Raw genomic sequence first — 22,230 nt, forward strand, 5'->3', positions numbered from 1 at the left:
CAATACTACTATCTACTCTACAGGTCTGCCCTTTCTTTATGTGTACAAATCTCCTATAGCTGCTGTAGCACATGCATACTTCTCAAGCTATTTGCATGGGACAGTATGGACCAAGCACTAACAACTGCAGGTACACAACTACACAGAACACTTGCACATCAGGTGGACCTGTACAACTACCAAGGTGTACTGCGCACTGATGTAGTGATACTTTGCAATTTAGGTAATCATGTGGATGGTAATCCACTGACAGACAGATTACGCAGTACTAATTACACTGAGTGACACTTGAGAGACATGTATGTGCACAGTACAGAAACTAAACAACTATCATGCCTTGCTTGGCAGGCATGGGGTTAGAACCCAATATATTTAGTGCTATATAGCACTGGATTTGAACCCTGATCTGTGTGTGGCAAAATGTACTACATACAGAGCATTTAACAAACTGAGTTACTGAGTCACTGCTGATTATTAACTGACTGATAGTTGCCTAGAGCTCACCTGGAACCAAAATATGACCTGGTAGTAGTATTACAGTTTTAAACTAGACTCCAGTGACAGAAGAACACACATGCATGAAATACAAGCATGAAAGAGATAGTAGGTAATCTATACATAGTATATAGAACGCAGGTGTACACAATATATTGTCTGTGGGTTGAAATATGTGTGAGGTCAACAAATAGTATGAGATCATAGAGTGGGCTACCTCACCAATATACCTTGCTTACCTGTTGTTAGTGGATCACAGAGCATTATGTAAACAATATTGGCCTAGGGACAGTCTTGAATGGTACTGTATGTGTTACACAATACATTTGGCAGTCATTATATTTGCATTCTACAGCTATTACAGTGTTATACTTGACTGCAGCACCTTACCTTACAGCCTGAATGCATACAACTGTACTGACTGGCTAAAACAAGACAATCCTGATGTACACAATTTACTGTGGTATTATTGGTATTGGTTCATGTGTTATTGCAGAATAGTTAGCATTATTCATGTCTTGCTGCACAGCTCTAATTCCACACTTATTGCACTACAAATTTTATTGTATATACTTTAATGCAGTTTCCAATATTGTTTCAAGTTTTTATTACACAACAGTTGTCATTATTCATGTCTAGCAATACAGCTCTACTTCCACAGTTATTGCACTGCAGAGTTTATTGTATATACTTTAATGCAATTAATGGTATAGTTTAATGTTTTTATTGCACTACTACTGGCATTATTCATTTATTGCAGTACATCTCTAAGTCCACATTTATTGCAATACAAACTTTATTGTATATACTTTATTGCAGTTAATGCTTTACTCATTCTTGCTTATTTTACTACAGTTAGCATAATACCTCTGTACTCACCACACTCATGGTGCAACCTGGCCAAGTGCCCAGCATGTACCTCAGTGTTGTGAGCCCTCTCTGCTGCAGCTGTTGTGAGAGAAGCATGCCATTATGCATACCAGTTTAGCAGACATTCAGATTAGATATTGGTGAAACAGAGGTAAAATTACTTACATATTTGTGGGGCATTCCCTGCCCAAGATTCTTGGACCCAGGTGTCCAAGAAATATCCCTGTTATCTCTTCAGGTCATCCTGGTGGTGATGACACTGCTCATCTGTGCAGGGGATACCAGTAGCACTGGTGAGTTCCCTTGATAGCTGGTCCCAAGCCTCCGCCTTACACTCTGAGTCCTGGAAACTTCCCTGTAGCAGCCGGTCATCATTTTTTTTTAATAGGAGTCCAACCATAACCCTAGACTTCAGAATGCTCCAATGCTGGACCCAAAAGCCTGAACCCTTGCCGATGCCTGCCATACTATCCTTCAGAGACAGAACTGCAATGGATTGTTCTGCATTCCCACCTATTGGGCTTAATATAGGCTATTTTCCTGCCTTTACACACCACTGGGCAACATTTACAAAAACACCACATCACTTAGCAGTAGACAAACCAGTGCAGCTGAGTTGAGCAGTGCAAAAACCTGCAGAACTATATGGTTAGCAGTGCTTAGCAGTGTACAAACCAGTCAAGCAAAGCTGAGCAGTGCATAAACATTTTCAGCCATTGACATGTTTATGCAGTGCTTAGCAGGTCTTAGCAGGTCTTAGCATAACTTAGAGGAGTGCAGCAGACCATAATGTAAAATAATTGGAATAATTTGTATTTTGAAAATTAATAGTTATTTTCCCTTCCATGTATTAAAATCCTGGACCTACTGCACATGAGGCTGTAACTCTACCCATTTAGCTACGTGGATATGTGAAATTCTGCTATACCTTTACATATACCTCTGAGCTACCTATAAACACTGCTGAGCACTGCACCATGCTACTCAAACCCACTCAGCTATGCTTAAACATGACATTTAAATAAATAATTAAATGCATTCGGTTTTTATTTTTAAATGTCTGGCAGGTGTCCCAGCGCTGCTTTGTATTGCTGAGCTCATTGCAGTGGTGCACAATCATGCTTTATAAAAAAAAATAACATTGGAATAATACAGTTACACAGTGCAGGGAATGTCTTACTCATCTCTGGACACAGTTAGCACTACACTCTCCACACTGATTCAATAATTGTGTTCCTCAGCTCTCCCTTGGCAACAAGCCATCATTATTATGTATGGTGTGCTGCCGAGGGGGAACCGTGTACATGGATATGGTAACATTCTGTGTAGGTACTACACTGTGCCTACATGGAGTTTATTAAATCCTGGGGTCAGTCTTTCTCCATATTCACCTGCACATCTAGAAATGAAATTTTTAGCGCATTAAAGCTTCCCTCAAAAGTTATTCCTAATGTATTATAGTGAATATGTTGTAAAAATTATCACATATATATATATATATATATATATATATATATATATATATATATACATATCTTTCCAGACAACAAACAAGAAATCATCTATATAACAAACATAAAATTTAATATTATAATAGTTTGATGCATAGATGTATCTTTGTTGAAATAAATCATGAAAATGTTTGCATGCATAACTGTGAAAGCTGACCCCATCTCTGTCCCTTTCATCTAGAAAAATATCTACCATCATAATAAAAATAATTGTGTCAAACAAAATCCTAGCATCTGTAAAACCATAGTTTTAAAGCACTATCTTCAAAATACTGAGCGATCATCTCTATACCAAATATATGTGAAATACAGCTATGCAAAGCACTCATATTATGTGTTACAAAAAAAATCTTCCCATTTACATTTAAGTAAAATAAGAAATATGTTGAATCCTTAATACAGGAATCTTTTTTAAATACTAAAGTCTGCAAAAAATTGGCTAATAACTTTCCTAGCTTTTCTACTAATATCCCACTAAGGGATACTATATGGTAAGGTGAAGGATTGATTAATGATTTATGCAGTTTTGGCATTGCATAAAACATATTTCTATTGTTCTTCAGTAATTGCATCCAAACTCCTACATTTTGCACAATAATCCTTTATTTTCATTAGTAAATTGAGTAGTTGGATCTTGTGGCTATATCTGGTATGTTAACCCATTGGACCATAATATATTGCACATACCACTATATTTTTTGGTGTTTCATAAGTACAATATTTCCACCTTTGTTAGCATCATCATCATCATCATCTTCCACATCCCTTTTCCTCATTTTTTTTCTACATGGGGTCAGGGTATCGTGTTAGCTGTCAACAACTCTCTCGAGTCAGTGCCACACTCCAGCCTTCTTCAACACTCATGCCTGACTGTCGCAGATCTTCTTTCACACAATCCATCCACCTCTTTGCTGGACATCCTCACTTCCTATTACCTTCTTCCTGTCTGTCCCAAATCTTCCTCACCAGATTGTCTTCTGCTTTCCTACACATGTGCCCAAACCACCGTAATCTGTTCTCTTTGATCTTTTATGCAATTGGAGCTACTTTGGCTTCTGCTCTTATGTCCTCATTTCTTCATCTGTCCCACAGTGTGCATCCTACCACCCTTCTCAGGCACTTCATTTCCATCACCTATAGCTTCTTCAGCTGTTCTGCCTTTACTACACAGGTTTCTGTACCATACAGTAGTACTGGTCACACCATTGTCTTGTACACCTTACTTTTCAGGTTCTTTGACATCCTTCTGTCATAGACTACACCTGATACTCTATGCCAGTTGGCTGCAGCCCCTCTGATTCTAGCTTTGACTGCTTCATTCAGACTATCCTTTTCCTCAACCACTGCTCCCAGGTACTTGAAGCTGCAAGCCTGTTTCACTATCTTCCCTTCTATCTCTATTCTCAACTTCTTCTGATTTCCTCCATTTGCTGCCATTACCACCATCTTATCTGTGCTTAGTTTCATCCCATGTGCCTTCAGATTTGTATTCCATTCTCCTATCCTTTGCTGAAGTTCTAGCTCAGAGTCTGCCTGTATTGCCACATCGTCTGCATACAGCAGCTTTGTGGATCTACCTCCTCCAACCTGTTTGCTAATGTAGTCCATCACCAATATGAACAGCAGTGGGCTTAGAGCTGAACCCTGATGTGCACCCACTCCCACTGGGAACCCCTCTGTGAGGCCGAACACTGTTTGTACTTGAGTCAGTGGGTCCTTGTATATAGCCTGTATTAATTCTACCAGTGTTTCTGGGACTTCAAACCACTGCAGTACTGCCCAGATTAGCTTTCTTGGGACCTTGTCATATGCTTTCTCCAAGTCTAGGAATGCCAGTTGGACTCTGTCCTCATTTCTAGCTTCTTCTCAAGTATCTGTCTCAATGCAAATATTGGGTCAATTGTACTGCATCCTGATCTGAATCCAAACTGTTCATCTCCCATCTTACAGTCTACTATCATACTATCAGCATAATACAGCAGAGGTTATCCAAGTGCAACTAACTCTGGGCAAAACTGCAATCCAAACTGTAGCTTGCTACAGATCCCCCACCATGCCCCAGGATTCCCACTCCTCTTTTCTTGATGTACTGGAAAATATTAGGGTTTAACAAAACACCCTAATAATGGGCGATTTCAACTACCCCACTATTAACTGGGAAAACTACTCATGCACCAACTCCTTCGATCAACGCTTTCTGAAATTAATAAACTCCAATGCTCTGGATCAACTTATCCACACCCCCACCAGGGGCAACAATATCCTAGATCTAGTCATTAATAACATGAGTGACTGATGTTCCACACCTGAAGTCAATGCCTCATTGGTCCGATCCGACCATAATCTAATTACCCTAGATATCCACATCCTGCCCCTACCTCCCATTAAGGAAACCATGGTAAAAAATTTCTCCAAAGCCAACTTCATGCTTCTTAAGACAGAAGTGGTGAACTTCATGACACCCATGCAGATGGACAATACAGTTATGACTACTGAATCCTACACAATTGCACTTTATAAGCACTTACACAAGTGCATGGATCGTGCTATCCCAAACAGAATCAAGACGCTATCCACCAAGAAAAGGAAGCCAATCTGGTGGTCCCCTGCCATAAATAAAACTGTACAACAGAAAGAAAAAACTGTTGCAAAAGAGAGTAAAATCCCATGAGTGGAGGAGCTCCCTGGTCAGCCTCAGTATACGCTGCGATCCCTGATAAAATCCTCTAAAGCTAGTTATGAAAACAAAATCGCCACTGATTCTAAAGACAACCACAAAGCATTCTATAGGTATGTTAAGAATCTCAATGGCAACACTCAGATCTGCTCTGAGTTACAGCACAATGGCACTAAATATACAGTCCCAACTGATATTGCCAACATCCTGGCAGATAGGTTCAGTGTTAACTTTACCCCCCTCTCACCCCGTAAAGAGCCCATCTCCATATCGGAAGAATGCAAAGTTCCTGTAATCATGGCTGCACAGGTAAAAACCAAACTCTCCAAAGCCAAGAACACAGCATCCATGGGACCAGACAACACCCAAGGCTGCATTCAACATGAACTACGGAACAAACTGGCACCCCACCTAAGTACCATGTTCAATCATAGCCTCAACTCAGGCTTTGTGTCTACTGAATGATGCACAGTGATGGTTATCCCACTCCACAAGTGTTAGCCACCATGGACCCCGGGAACTACCACCACATTATTCTAATGAGCCTGGTCTGCAAGGCCATCGAATGTATCATCATGGAACTTATAAACAAAGACATTGGTAATCTCCAAACTCTGGACCCCACCCAGTTGGGGTTTGTAAAAGGCAGATCATGTCTCCTAAACCTGATAGACTTCTTTGAAGCAGTCAACAATGCCGTAGACAAGGGTAAGATGGTTCACACAGCCTATCTAGATCTTGCCAAGGCTTTCGACACCATCCCCCACTCTGGAATTATAGATAAACTCACTATACTAGGTATAAATCCCGATGTCACAAGATGGGTTGCCAACTGGCTCACTGACAGAACCCACACTGTAAAAGTAGCAGACTCCAAATCCGACTTCAGGCTGGTGACAAGTGGAGTACCACAGGGTTCAGTCCTGGGTCCTCTCCTGTTTGGTATCTACTTCTCTGAAGTACAGGCTAACACAGAAGGTCTTTGGCTAATGAAGTTCGCAGATGACTGCAAACTAGGAACCATAATCGAAACTCCTAACAATGTGGACATCCTACAAATGGGCCTTACTGAGACAGATGCCTGGTGTCAAAGCCATGGCCTCAAGCTCAATGCCAAAAAGTGCATTGTCATCCCCTGTGGTAAAAACTCTGTACCCATGAACTGCAACATTAGCGGTAATATACTTAACAACGAAAGTGTGATAAGAGACCTTGGGACACTGGTGGACAGTAGTCTCTCCTTTGATAATCATATCGCCACAGTAGTCAGGTAATCCTTCTAAGTGGCACACCTCATCACAAAAGGTTTCTCTTCCAGAAAAAAGAGGTCATTGTTCCCCTCTACACATCACTCATTAGACCCATTATAGAGCACAACGCCTCTTTTAGTATGTACCTTGCAAGACATTTACAACAACTGGAAAGGCCACAGAAATACCTCACAAAGAGGATTACCGGCCTCAAACAGATGCCCTACACAGACCGTCTCAAAAAACTCCAGCTTTACTCCGTCGCATATCGCCTACTCAGAGGTGATCTCTGCCTAACATACAAAGTTATGTCATACCCAGAGCTGTTGGACATGCTCCACTTAAAGAAATCCCAATCCCTCCGCACTACATGTTCTAGGGACCTAAACCTTGTCACCACATTAAACAGAACATGCCACAGGGATATATTCCTGTCCCAGAGACTTCCCATACTCTGGAATAAACTACCTATCTATATTAAACAAAGCTCCTCATTAGCACTCTTCAAGAAAAATCTTGATGATTAGATGGAAAATAGGAAATTCACCCCGGAGATCACTTCTGTGGCTCTGCTCGACAGTGGCACAGGAAAATAATTTTCTTGGGTGGCAAAAGCCAGGGTACCCTTTTGACTGGGCTTGTATAGGCCGTAGGGCCGATAGGCTAGTACTTACCTATGAACCTATGAACTACTCTGCATATCTGTTTATCAATCACTCTCTCCAGAACTTTCATGCCATGTGGTAGGAGTTTGATCCCTCTGTACTGCCCACAGTTGTAGATGTCCCCTTTGTTCTTGTACATTGGCACAAGTATGCTTATTCTCCAGTCATGTGGGATACGCCTTTCTCTCCACACTGCTATTAGTACCCGCAGCAGCCATTTCTCCCCATTTCACCGAGCATCTTTAACATCTCTGCTGTGACCTCATCTGAGCCTGCTGCTTTCCCTGACTTCATCTTCCTTACTGCTGTTCTTACTTCTTCTAGGGTGGGCTCCTCTTCTCTCATCATAGGCTGTTTCTGGGACAGTACAGCTTCTGTGGGGTTTTCTTCATTCAGAAGCTGCTGGAAATACTCCTTCCATCTGCCTTTGATGTCCTGTAGACTGGTAAGCAGGTTGTTGCTGGCATCCCTTATTATCGCTTCAGTTGTCGTCTATTTGTCTTAAATCAAGCCATTCTGATTTAGTTAACCTGTAAGTAACAGTCACTTCATTTCAAAACAGTTTTTACAGCTCTTGTAGCAAGCTGTTTAAAAATATCTACATGCATCTGCATAACAATAAGACAAAACTTACTTTTTAGTATCTGTAATTTTACAAGACTGAATGATAAAAAATAGTTAGTTGAAACAAAGGCAATTCTAGTATTGCTTTTGGAGGTGAATAAAATGAAATACTATTCAACAAATCATCAGGTTCATATATATTACCACCATTATCTTCATAGTCTAGGGGAAAATTAAGTCATTTTAGCTTTAAAAATGTATCAGTCTATGCAGCTCTATCAAAACTTCCAACAGCTTTGGAAACACTGTGGAAACAAATTTGAGTCCTTTTTTCAAAACTGTAAATTGTTCATTTGTTTAGGGGTAAGCTGCTAAATTCACTTTTCCAGGGCCTTTTGCTAATCTGACATTGCTGTTTCAGCAGTTCCAAATTTTTTTTCTTCTGCTCCACAATATATTCTTTCAAAAAATGTTCCCCAGAAGAACCTAACCGAGAGACAGTTTGTGGTTGTTTACATATATATATATATATATATATATATTTATACATACACACACACACACACATTCATATATATATATATATATATATATATATATATATATATATATATATATATATATATATATATATATAGGTTTACTATGTTTAATCTAAAACACCCAATGTCAACTGCAACAATATTGACCACAAAAGTAAAAAACAATGCAATTGACAGTACTATGGATACACTTAGAAACAGTCTCAGAGCATGCAAAATCTAACTTCAAGAAAACAAACAAAAATAATTTTTGCTTTGGGGCTACATGTGAAGGTCAGTGCCTCCTGACTAATATATACTAATTCCAAGATCACACAGACATGGGGTAAAGGCAAATTTCTAAACCCCCAGATTTGTACATTCTTGCACACCTGTGGATTAACTGTCTAGTCCACTATATGCAGATAACTAATTGGCTATCAATCTAACACTCTCATCCATTACAAACACACACACACACACACACACACACACACACACACACACACACACACACACACATATATCCCTTTTCAGGCCACTATCTTTTGTGCAGAACCACTCTTATTTACCTGCAATGATAAATGTTTCTCTGTTTACCCCATTTCTCTGTACCCCATTTTTCATAAGATTACCTTATCCCTTATTCCTTCTCCAATAATATCATAAAGAGAGTTATATCCACAAAAAAATCTTATCTTTGCATTTCCCCTTCTTGCAACATTGATGTCAGCTGTCTCTGATTTTACCTCATAATTTTGCCCTGTTCCCCATAAAATTTTCAATTTTCTGGAAAATCACTAATGACTGTTGTCAGTCAATAATGCCAGGCATTGCAGTTTTGTATTTTGCATTCTTCATGAAGTGCATGTTGTTGCAAAGCCTGTTGTTTTGTTAACTTTCTTAGTGAATGAGAGCAAGAGGCAGAACCATAGTTATCTTTTCTGTCATCCTGTGCACATCCTTGAATTGAAACCATTCAAAGTAAAAAGGTCTTCTCAAAGTTGAAGACCACACTAAAACAAACATTCGGTGGTGCAGTGGTTAGCATTGCTGCCTCACAGCAAGAGGTTCTCCGGTTCAATCCTCGGCTGGGGTGCCTTCTGTGCAGAGTCTGCATGTCCTCCCTGTGTTCGCGTGGGTTTCCTCCGGGTGCTCCGGTTTCCTCCCACATCCCAAAGACATACTGTAGGTGGATTGGACACTCTAAATTGGCTCTAGGTGTGAGTGTGTGTGTGTGTGTGTGTGTGCCTCCTGTGGAAGGTTGGGCACCGGGCTGGCAACTCAACTCTGTAAAACTCCATTGCCAATCATGAGCAGACAGGTAATCCACTGTGGTGACCCCTAACAGGAAAAAGCCAGAAGAAGAAGATCCTGTAACTGTGGCACCCTGCAGACTGCTTGCTAAAACTGTAATAAACAGCTAGTTACAGTACTACACACTAAGCTCTTCAGTGCTTCAATCATGAGCACAGGTGCAGTGTCTGAATTCATTTATGAAACTGCAGTAACCGTATGTATTCATAAGCAATGCTGACACTGCTCTCCCACACCATCAGCAATGGCCAGTTACTGACCTTTTGCCCAGAGCAATTGCCCATTTTACCCTATCCTAATTACTCCCTCTGTTGAGAGGTATGCCTTGCATTCTTTCCTATATGTTCTCCTTGTGTGTTTTTCTCTGCTTATTTTTAGCCACATTTTCCTGTTGTCATATAACCACCCTTTCCACATTATATTATTTCTGTTGTGGTTGGATGCATTTGTGGCCCCTCCTCCACTATCAGACATCCTACTTTTGGGATTCTTCTACACACCTTTCAGCAACTATTCTGCAAAGCACTCTACCAGGTGTGCTAACATGCATCTCCTATTTGTTTGCAGTACACATTGCTTTTTTCTTATTAAGTAATGTTAGACCTGCACAACTTAATGAGGGTAATACTACGGCAGCACTGTTTGGTATGTCGTAAGTGAGCAGGGATGGTACTTTGAGGCACAGTCTAAGTTATTGATGTATCAGTAATTACTCTTACTACTTTGTGCTTCTCAGAATATGCGTATAGATGCAGTGTAGCTGTGCATTTATTTGTTACATCATCTTTTGCAGTAAATACTAGACATAGTCTACATATACAGGTATTGTATCATCCTTTGCAGTAAATAATTATCATAATATGGGGGGCTGTTCATTTTGGAGTGAGCAATGCTTTCACAAGGCTCTGATTGTGGAATTCTAATTCTTATTAGAATCTACCATGTTAAGCAGATTAAACCTTCATTTTCAATTGTGTTATATATTAGTTAACAAGACTGATTGCCAATAGTTTGCTGTTTTTTAGATGTATATATTTTTAATGGTTTTGTTCCAATATCAGAAAAAGGCAAAAACAGTCTTTGTTCTCCATTCTGTCTGCAAGGACCCTCATTTCTTTAAAGGTTTTACTGTTAGTCATTTAAGCAATAACCAATGATGTGGTATGGTATATTGAGGATTTACTCACGATTGGTGTGGTTTAATCACAAGGGCGAAGCCCAAGTGAATAAATAAAGCTAACCGTGGGTACATTTCAACATACCACAACCACGGACTCAGTTATTGCTATTATACAACATTATTTAAGAAAAAAAATACTTACTTTTCTTAAATAATATTTTTGTATAATGGCACATTACTGTTCTTTCGCTGGTTGTGGTACACTGCTTCCTTGTTTTGATGTACTGAGCATGCGTATGGGACTTGCGTCCCACGCATACCCAGTACATCAATGCTTTGCAACGGAAGCAACAGAGAAAAGAAAGTCTCTGTTGCTCCATTTTTTTTCTTTTTTTCTTTTTTATTTGTTAAAAAAATGTTTTGAGCACTTTATACCAACAGAAAAAAGTTCAGGGACCGGACCTTTTTCTGTTGGTATATTGTGAGATTGACAACGGGCACGCTGGCCAATCAGTGTGCACGTTTTGGAATATTAATGGGGGGTCATTGTATAATGTTGTTTATATGAGGGCAGGGCATTCCAAACACATGAGTGAAGGAGTCAGCATGTGTTTCCTACAAAATTACAACCAACAATAGCAGTCTTAACTAAATTTGATCAGTTAATGGAATTAGTGGGTACAATTTTAAAAGCACTCTAAACTCCATATCCAAACCCACTTCAGTTTTAGCCTCCTATTAAAGCCTACTAATGCTTCATCTCAGCATATTCCCTCATTGACTCCCTTTCTTCTGTACTCCCAACTCTCTTATCTTTTCCTTCCAATCCCTACAAACTTTTACCCTAGCATAGCTTCTGTCCAATAGCCCACTATCATACACTGAACTGGTTTTGTGTATCTACCTCTTTCTGCATGTTCCTACTTTGCCTACTTGAGAATATTGTCAACACTGTGTTGCATGTGTTATTATCATAGCATTCCTTTTGCCTGTATCACTGTATATGCTTTTATCATTTGATTCTTTCCATTGGCTGTATGACCTAGGCTGAACCTAAAATTGTCCCTTGAGACTGGTGTACTACTCCAATTAACAACAGAATGAATAAACAAATGAATGAATGAATGAATAAATAAATAAACAAAGCAGCTTCTGAGTCTGAAAATATGCTATACAAACAGCACTGGAGTCCAATCCGCTTTTTTGGAAACAGATATCAATGTACAAGTTGTCCAGACTCAAAAAAATATTTAACAAGACAGGTTGGGCATGACAAAAAATGCCAAAGAATGCAACTGTAAGAAATGGAAGTCAGAAAGCATCAAAATAACCTCAGGTTAGTGGGTTTACTAAAACATCCAACTTATGCCGTTTCCTAATAGAAATCATGTGGAAAGTCTTAAATTTGTCCCCCCACCTATCCTGTTGTCATTGAGAGGACACAGAGAGTTCTGAATCCTCTGGGGCAGAAGACATCACTGCCATAACAAATTGTTTTTAACTGTTAAGTATTATGGACAGAAAGAGGCTGTTACAAGCAGTTAAGGAAGAAAAACCCTTCTTCCTGTATGGATATAAGGTGTCACTGCTACAAGATTTCTGTCAAGGCATAGTATAGAGACAAAGAGAATTTGCGTATGTTAGATGCCTGTGGTATAAGACCATTATCCCTGCCAGCCTGCATTATTTATTGGAAACTGCATATTAAGCTGAATGAGAAGAATAAAAGTTTTATTTTTCCAGAAGAATCACTTCATTTTATTTTAAAATGCATTTCATGCTGGGCAGAGTGCCTAGTGAGAGTCTAATACTTAAGTCTTGATGTTAGAACAAAACCAATAAAAATGGACACATCCAAAAGAATATCAGGTTCATGGAAACTGGCTGCAATGGTGGCTCATTCATTCCCTGCTTCTGCATAGACTTACCTTGGCTAGCAACATGGACTGCCAGTTTATCATGTCAAATTAACAAGTTAGGAGCATATTAATTGGGCAGCTGTTTCTTGTAGATGTGCCTGGCTGTGCAAACATTGCCACATCTATTGAAATCCAACAAGATATGGTCACAACTAAGGGAAAGTAAGAATAACAGGAGAGGAGACAGAGGGCCCATGCACAGATATTTCATAGCATACCAGCCAAAACAAGGAGGTAGAAACATTTTTTTTAAATGAGGAATTATTGTAAGCACTTGCTATCTTCTGAGACGAGAATGTTGAGGTTGGTGTGTACTTTCTCACATTTCACTGTGATACTGAGATGTGCTTTGACTGTTTTTGCTGCACTTTGTATTTTCTAGTACTTGTGGATTTTATAGCAAAGACTAGATTCAGATTTGCTTAATCTAGACTGTTTGGCATTATCTGAGCACTAAAACCAGTCATCATACATTAAGAGGTCCCCCTGCATCCTTGTTCATAGGTTCATAGGTGTGTACTAGGCTAATGGCCCTGGGGCCTTTACAAGCCTAGCCCATAGGATTACCTTGGCACCATGCCACCTGACCTTAGTTCCCAGTCCCTCTGTTGAGTAAAGCCACTGGAGTGATACCTGGAGTGAATTTTCTATTTCCCATCCACTCATCAAGATTTCTCTTGAAGAGGGCCAGTGAAGTGCTCTGCTTGACATGTATGGGAAGTCTATTCCAGAGCGCAGTTTCTGGGTTATGAACCTGTCCGTCCAGCATGTTCTTTTGATGAGCATGTGGTGGGGAGGGACTGGGAGTTCTTTAGATGTAGCATTTCTAACAGAGCTGGCTCAGACATGGCTTTGTAAGTCAAGCAGAGATCGCCTCTAAGTAGGTGATATGAGACAAAGAATACTTGGAGTTTCTTTAGTCTGTCCATATAGTACAAATGTTTAAGGCCTAGGATCCTCTTTGTGAGGTACTTTTGCAGCATTTCCAGTTGTTGCATGTGTTTAGTGAGGTACATGCCAAATGGAGCATTGTACTCAATGATTGGCCTAATGAGGGAAGAGTAGAGGGAGACAATGACCTCTTTCTTCCTGGATGCAAAACCCTTAGTAATGAGATGTGCCACATAAAAGGACTTTCTGACCACAGTGGCAATGTGGTGGTCAAAAGAGAGGTTGCTGTTAACCTGTGTTCCCAGATCTCTTATAACACCTTCTGTGTTCAGTGGATTGCCATCGATGTGGTAATTCATGGGAACGGGGTTTTTCCCAAAGGGGTGATGACACATTTTTTTGGCACCGAGCTTAAGGCCATGGTTCTGACACCAGTCATTGGTCTCAGTGAGGCCTTTCTGTAGGATGTCATCATCACTCGGGGAGTTAATAATAGCTCCCAACTTGCAGTCATCTGTGAACTTTGTCAGCCAGAGTCCTTTGTGTTGGCTTGGACTTCAGGGAAGTAGATACCAAACAGGAGAAGACCCAGGACTGAACCTTGTGGGACTCCACTCATGACTAATCGGCAGTCTGACTTAGAGTCAGCTACTTTCACACTGTGGGCTCTATCTGTGAGCCAGTTTGCAACCCACCTAGTGATATAGGGATTGATGCCTAGCTTAGTGAGCTTTTCTATGATTCCTGAGTGGGGAATGGTAACAAAAGCCTTGGCCATATCAAGGTAGGCTATATGAACCACCTTGCCTTCATCCACAGCTCTGGTAACTGACTCAAAGAAGTCGACCAAGTTGAGCAGGCATGATCTACCCTTCACAAAACCAAACTCTGTGGGATCCAGAGTTTGGAGATTCCCTGTATCCTTGTTTATTAGGTCCATGATGATGCATTCCATAGCTTTGCATATTAGATTCATCAGGTTAATGGAGCAATAGTTCCCAGGGTCTGTAGTTGCTCCTCCTTTGTGGAGAGGGATGACTGTTGCAGTGCACCATTTGGTAGGGACAAAGCCTGAGGTGAAGCTGTGATTGAACAGGGCACACAGGTGAGGTGCCAATTCACTCTGTAGTTCATGAAGAACACAGCCAGGGATATTGTCATGTCCCATAGAAGCTGTATTCTTGGTCTTGGACAGTGCTGTTTTAATCTGTGCAGCAGTAATACTGGGTGCCTGGCAATCTACTGGTATTGTGACTGGTCCCTAGGGGGGATAGAGGGGTAAAGTTGGCACTGAATCTGTTGGCCAGTTGTTGTGTCTTTCGGCTTTTCCCAGTTAGGGGTCGCCACAGTGGAACTCCGGTCTGCTAATGATTGGTAGTTGATTTTTACGTGCTGAGTTACCAGCCCTGACGCACAACCTTCAACGAAGGTACGCCCATTCACGCATGTCTCCACGCAGAAGACGCTCTAGCTGAGAATCGAACTGTACAGCATCTTACTGTGAGGCGACAATGCTACCACAGCACCACCACCGTGGGTCTACTGAATCTGTCGGCCAGTATATTAGCAATATCAGCATCAACAAAAAGTTGAGATCCCTCATCAAATCCTCTAAAACTAGCTATGAAAACAAAATTGCAGCAGATAGTAAAGAATACCACAAGGCTTTCTATAGTTATGTAAAGAACCTTCATGGCAATACCCAGATTTGCTCTGAGCTACTGCACAATGGTACCTCCTATACCGAGCCAACAGATATTGCTAATATACTGACTGAATCTGCTGGCCAGTATATTAGCAATATCTGTTGGCTCGGTGTAGGAGGTACCATTGTGCAGTAGCTCAGAGCAAATCTGGGTATTGCCATGGAGATTCTTTACATAACTATAGAAGGCCTTGTGGTATTCTTTACTATCTACTGCAATTTTTTTTTCATAGCTAGTTTTAGAGGATTTGATGAGGGATCTCAGCTTTTTGTTGATGCTGATAAGGAAGTTTTTCCAGTCTTGGGACTTCACCTTATTCTGCATCAGTTTCCTCTTTCTGTTGTAGAGTTTGTTTATGGCAGGGAACCACCAGATTGGCTTCCTTTTTTTGGTGGAGAGTGTCTTGGTTCTGTTGGGTATGGCAAGATCCATGCATATGTGTACGTGTTCGTACAGTGCATTGGTGTATGATGTTGCGGTCATACAACTGATCTCCATTTGCATGGATGCCATGAAATTAGCCATCTCTGTTTTTAGGAGCCCAAAGTTAGCTTTGGAGAAGTTTTTCATGGTGGTTACCTTTGTAGTGGGGGTGGGAGGTATGTGGATTTCCCAGGTGATTTGTTTGTGGTCGGATCTAACCAGGAAGGAGTTTACTATTGGTATAGAGCAACGGTTGCCCATGTTAGTAATAACCAGGTCAAGGATCTTGCTACCTCTAGTGGGGATCAGAACAAGCTGGCACAGGGGTACAGGGCACTGGAATTAATGAATTCCAGGAAACGTTAGGCAAGTGTATTGGTACATGAGTAGTTTTCCCAGTTAATGGAGGGGTAGTTGAAGTCACTCAGTATGAGAGTGTTAGATTGGGCCCTAATATTCTCAAGGGTGCTTAGGAATGTGGAGTGTGAGTCTTGGGACATGGTTGGGGACCTATAGCAGGCTACAACCTGAATTGCTGTCTTACTCAATGTTAGCTGCACCTAAAGTATCTCAAATTAGTTATGTTGGGCTACTAGTCTGGAGGTGTGTGCATCCTTTATGAATATGGAAATACCACCGCCTTTGGAGCTTCGGTCCAAGTTCTGGGGCCAAAAGTTGTGGAATGAGTTATAGCCTAGTAGTGCAGGGGTGCTTTCTGCTGCCTTGAACCAGGTCTCTGTTATGGCACAAATGTCAATGTTCTCCATTTTAAGGAGTGCTTCGAGTGAGTGCATTTTGAGATTTAGACTTCTAGTATTGAATGGCATGACCCTCAGATTGCATTTGTTTGTAGCTGTTATGGTGGTAATTTGGTCTTTGGAACACCACCTAAAAAAGGCACTATAGGGTTGGCAAAAGCCTATGCTAGTATCCAGAAGCCCAGGGGTGACAGATGCAGGCCATCTCTGGCAAAGCACCGAGGTCTGTCAATCATGTCATCCCAGGCAGACATATACCGGATCCCCTTAGAATGACAGAAGAGTGTAGCAAATGACCCATCTGAGTTGGAAATTGTTGGAATAGGGCTGAGTATTGAGTATTTCCATTGGCCAACTTGTTTAAAAATTGCTTAACATAGCTTGTATTTAAGCAGGATGTTTGCAAGCACCCATGCTCAGTTTATAGGAGCTGCTCTAGGATTGGTGTGCTCTCTCTATTCTCTTGAGTGAATCCAAAGGAAATACAAGGCACCCTTTGAAATATATAAAAACATACATATTTTTGTTCACTGTACTGCACTTTCAAACTGTGCATTACTGAATTGCCACCTACTTTTAACTGTTTTAGCTGTTTCAACTGTTTTGCTGTTTCACTGTTTCAGCAGTTTGCTGTTTGAGACTGTTTTTCTTGCACACTGTATATTCTAGTACTTGAGTATTTTATAGCATAGGCTAGATTCAGCTATGGCATTATGTGAGCACTAAAACCAGCCATCTTACATTAAGAGGGCCCCTGCACCCTTGTGGCAGAAGAGTGTAGCAAAGGACCCATCTGAGTTGGAGACTGTTGGAATAAGGCTCAGTATGGAGCATTTTCATTGGCCAGCTTGTTTCAAAATTGCTTAACTTGTTTTAAAAAAGTGTTCTCACAGTTGCTACATAAGCCCCGGGTTTGCACCGGTTTTAACACAACTCCACAGAGGTTGGCAACCAGCCACTGCTCTCCTATCTTCATCTGAGCAATCTGAGGCATCTGCTTGCATGTAGCACCCCTTTATGCAGCACTGTGCAGTGGAGGAAACCATCGGCCATTACAGACGCAAAAGCTAAGGCAGATTTATTTTCCCTTAGAAGCTGCCCATGCTCCAACTGAGGAGTCTCTTAAAATTGTGTTTAGCTGCTCAGAGTGCATCTCAGCTGAGCTTTCTACAGCATGTGCCACTATAACTGAAATCTCCTAATCCCTAATAGACTTGTACCCCTTAAGAGCCCCTTTAGTGTAGACCCAGAATTAAGCCCCAATTAAACCACATCCTTCATCATTAAAGTAAGCAAATTTGCACCTAATATTAAGGATGGTCAGTTATCCTCCACTTCCCCTGCCAGCCTGATTGACATGGGTATCCTGAGGTAATATAGCAATTGCCTCATGCACACTGACAACCCACTACTCCTAAACCACTCAAGCTCAATTCGTGAGAGATGCATATACACTAACAGTTTGGAATCCTTGCTCTCTCATTCACAGAACAGTGACACTGAACAGGTTGTCAGCCCACATACTACACCTCCTTCACAAACCATGCACTCAACTCATAAACCATAATACATAGAGGTACTCTCCAGAAATTTACCTAAACACCAAAGACCTCCAAACACAAACATGTTACATCTAATACAGCACCTACAGCACTCAGTACACATAAAACCAGAAGCACAAATGTCTCACCAAACAAGCCCCTAAGGTAAAGCACATCTAAACCAATTTTTTGGTCATAGGAGACACAGATGTCCCATTCACCAATCTGGACAAGGAGAAGGTTATGGTCAGCTGTCTGTCAGGTGCCAGGATCCACTAGATCGCACATGCACTCAACTTTCTCTACAACAAGTACTGCTATGACTCTGTCATAGTTCATGTTGGTGTGAATGACTTGAGACATACCTCCCTGGACTATATGAAGAGCGACATGACTAAGCTCACTGACTATGTGTATCAGACAGGTATTTCGCTAGCCTTTACCAGCATGCTACCTTCACCTAAGATGACATCACAATATAAACAAAAAATGATTGACTTCAACAATTGGCTAAGTTTCTGGTGACATTCTAAGAGGATCCAGTACCTGTCAGTCTGGGATGTCATGGCAGATAGACCATACTGCTTTGCAGGGATGATCTTCATATGTCACATCTAAGATTTTGGTTACTGGCTAAGGCTGTTGCCTCCCCCATAGTGCCTTTTTTAATAAATGTCACAACAACATAATTCTTGACATAAAAATATCTTCAAAAAGCAACCTCAAAGTTATGCTGCTATACACTAGGAGTCTAAACCTAAAGCTGCACTCACTGGAACCAGTCCTCATCTTAGAAGATGCTGACATCTGTGCAGTCAAAGAGACTTGGTTTAAGGTCATGGAAAGCACCCTAGCCATACCTGGTTATAATTCCTTCCATACATTCAGACCACAAACTGAAACTGCAAAAGCAAAAGGAAGTGGAGTATCAATATTCATCAAAGATAAATACACCTCTAGATTGGTTAAATAAAATGATTTCCTTGAACTAATCCAGGTCTAACTGACTGTAGGTAAGACCCCTCTCCAAGCTATTGGCATTTATAGGACCCCTACCAAGAACCAGGATAAACGCACTGCATACTTGGATCTTCTTGAATTGCTCAAGATACAACCAAACACCCTGGTTTTAGGTGGCATTAACTACCCATCTATAGATTGGGTGAATTCTACATGTACTAACACGCTTGCCCAAAGTTTCATCAACTTCAATGCCCTGGACCAGTTGGTTAACATCTCCACAAGGGGTGCAAACATTCAGGATCTGGTGCTCACTAATATGGGTGATCGTTGCACCACACCATGTGTGATGCCCTACCTAGTGAGGACTGATCATAAATCAGTCTCATTAGAAGTAACAATAACACTCGATCCCCCAATAGCAACAACTAGACTAAAAAATTTCTCCAACGTAAATTACAACCTAATACATGACGGCATTAATAGTGTTATAGCCCATGCCCTCATTGATGGCATGGATTTACACCAATGTCTTGTATAAGCATCTATGCAAATGCATTGACTCAGCCGTACCTGATAGGACCAAAACAAGATTCTCAAGAAAGAGCAAGCCAGTGTGGTGGACATCTACCATTAAAGGGTTATACAATAAGAGAAGGAAATTTCTGTCCAAGAACAGGAAGGAACAGTCACTGAATTGGAAGCATTCCCTCCTCGCCTAAGCCAGCAAATAAGGTACCTCATAAGGCATTCTAAAGCTAACTATGAATCCAAATTAGCCTCCTTTGCTAAGGATAACCATAAAGCCTGTAGCTACATCAGAAACCTTAAAGAAAAAAAAAACATTTGCACAGAACTGGTTGATAATGGTACCACACATACTAAACCTGCAGAAATAGCCAACATACTAGCTAACATGTTCAGTGAAAACTTCTCCCCCTTGTCCCCCCCGTATATCTCCCAAAGCATCCCTACAACCTGCCCTCCATCTAGTATCTCTAAGAAGCAGGTCATAAGCACTCTCTCCAAAGCCAAAAACACAGCCTCTATGGGACCTGATAATATCCCAGGTTGCATTCTAAATGTATTAAAACAGGAACTAGCTGCACCAATAGGTACTCTTTTTAACCACAGTCTAAGCACTGGTTTTGTCCCTGCTGAATGGAAACTGCAACTGTCATCCCATTACATAAAAAAGGCACCTCCACTGAGCTTGGGAACTATACACCCATAAGCCTGACCAGCCTAATCTGCAAGGCTATGGAAAGAACAATCATAGACATTATCAGCAAAGATATAGGAGACCTCCAAATGCTTAACCTGACCCAGTCTGGCTTTGTTAAAGGGAGATTCTGCCTCTTGAGCTTGGTGGATTTCTTTGAGACAGTCACCAAAACCCTGGATGAAGGCAAATCCATGCATACAGCCTACCCAGACCTGACCAAGGTCTTTGACACTATTTCCCACTCAGACATTAATGATAAGCTTGCCCAGCTGGAGATCAATCCATATATTGTCAGGTGGGTTGCAAACTGGCTCACCGATAGAATGACCACAGTCAAAATAGGTGACTCTACCTCCACCAGCAGACCCCTAACCAGGGATCCCTTTAGTTTGGAATCTATTTCTTGGATGCATAGGCTAAAACAAAAAGCCTATGACTGACACAGTTAGCAGATGATTGCAAATCATGTGCAGTCATCAAGTCTAAAAATGATGTCAACATCCTACAAGAGGGACTTACACAGACAAACAACTGATGCCAAAGTCATGGGCTATAACTCAATCAAAAAATTGCATTATACTCCCCTTGAACAAGGGTGATATCCCTGCAGATTGCCACATTAATAACAACACCCCAAGCATGCAATCAGTGGTGTGAGATTTGGGTACACAGGTTTACACCAAACTTTCCTTTAACCAGCATGTCTCCACAGTGGTAAGAAAGGCATTCTACATCTCCTACATCATAAGTAAGGGCACTGCATCCCGAACAAAAGATCTTATAACCCTTCCATACTCCTCGCTTATCAGGCCAATATTAGAGTACAGTGCTACCTTTGGTATGTACCTTACCAGGCACCTGCAGCAACTGGAGAGACTTCAAAGGTTTCTAAAAAAGAAAATTCAGGGTCTTCAGCATATATCATATGTTGACAGACTGAAATCACTGTCATTATACTCTGTGTCTTACAGAACTACACAAAGGTGACCTCTACCTTGCATATAAAGCAATCTCAGATCCTGCTCTAATGGAAGTGCTGCAAATTCATAAATCAAATGGTATAAGGTGCACTCACTCTAGGGAACTCAACCTAGTATGTGGCATCAACAGGATTTGCTGAAGAGATAAATGTGTCTCACAGAGGTTACCTCTCCTCTGGAACAAACTTCTAGTTCAGGTGAAACAGAGCCCCTTGCTAACTCTATTTAAGTATAATTTGGATGACTGGATGGGAAACTGCAAATTCACCCTGGAGTTTCACCCGTGTCCCTCTTGGACAGGCTTAGTAGTTGTTGACTTAGTTCTGCTTAATACCTTGATATTCTTGGGAACAAGGGTTGTACTTGGCTAGGCTTGCAAAGGCCCTAGGGTCATTAGCCTAGTAACCTCCTATGGTCCTAGCAACTGCCTAGCCATTTTGAGCCAGGCATATTTGTCATTCTGCCAAATTGTATTTTCATAGTTTCTTATGATTAAATTCCTTCTTTCAATGGTCAGGATATTATTTTCCCACATAAGTGTTTAGTTGTTAAAAAAATGTTAAAATTGCAAAATGTTGATGCAGAGTGTGCTTGCAGGAGTGCAAGATATGCAGGAAACATGGGGCTATTTTATGGCAGTGCTAGGATGCATTCTACATAAACAGGGTATGTAAAAAATTCAAAGTGAGAGTTTGTATTTAAGTTAAATCCTGTCTTTGGTGGAAGCTTGAAAAGACTTGTTCAGATAATGAGGTGGTGGAAGTGAATGCTCTATAGAGAACCCTTCTAGGACCTGTGCTTTTAGACGTAGGCTGTGTGTATGGTTTTAATGAAGAC

This window comes from Protopterus annectens, chromosome 1.part0 (genome assembly GCF_019279795.1).
Source record: "Protopterus annectens isolate FY-2018-M chromosome 1.part0, PAN1.0, whole genome shotgun sequence".
In the NCBI taxonomy this organism is placed as follows: domain Eukaryota; kingdom Metazoa; phylum Chordata; order Ceratodontiformes; family Protopteridae; genus Protopterus; species Protopterus annectens.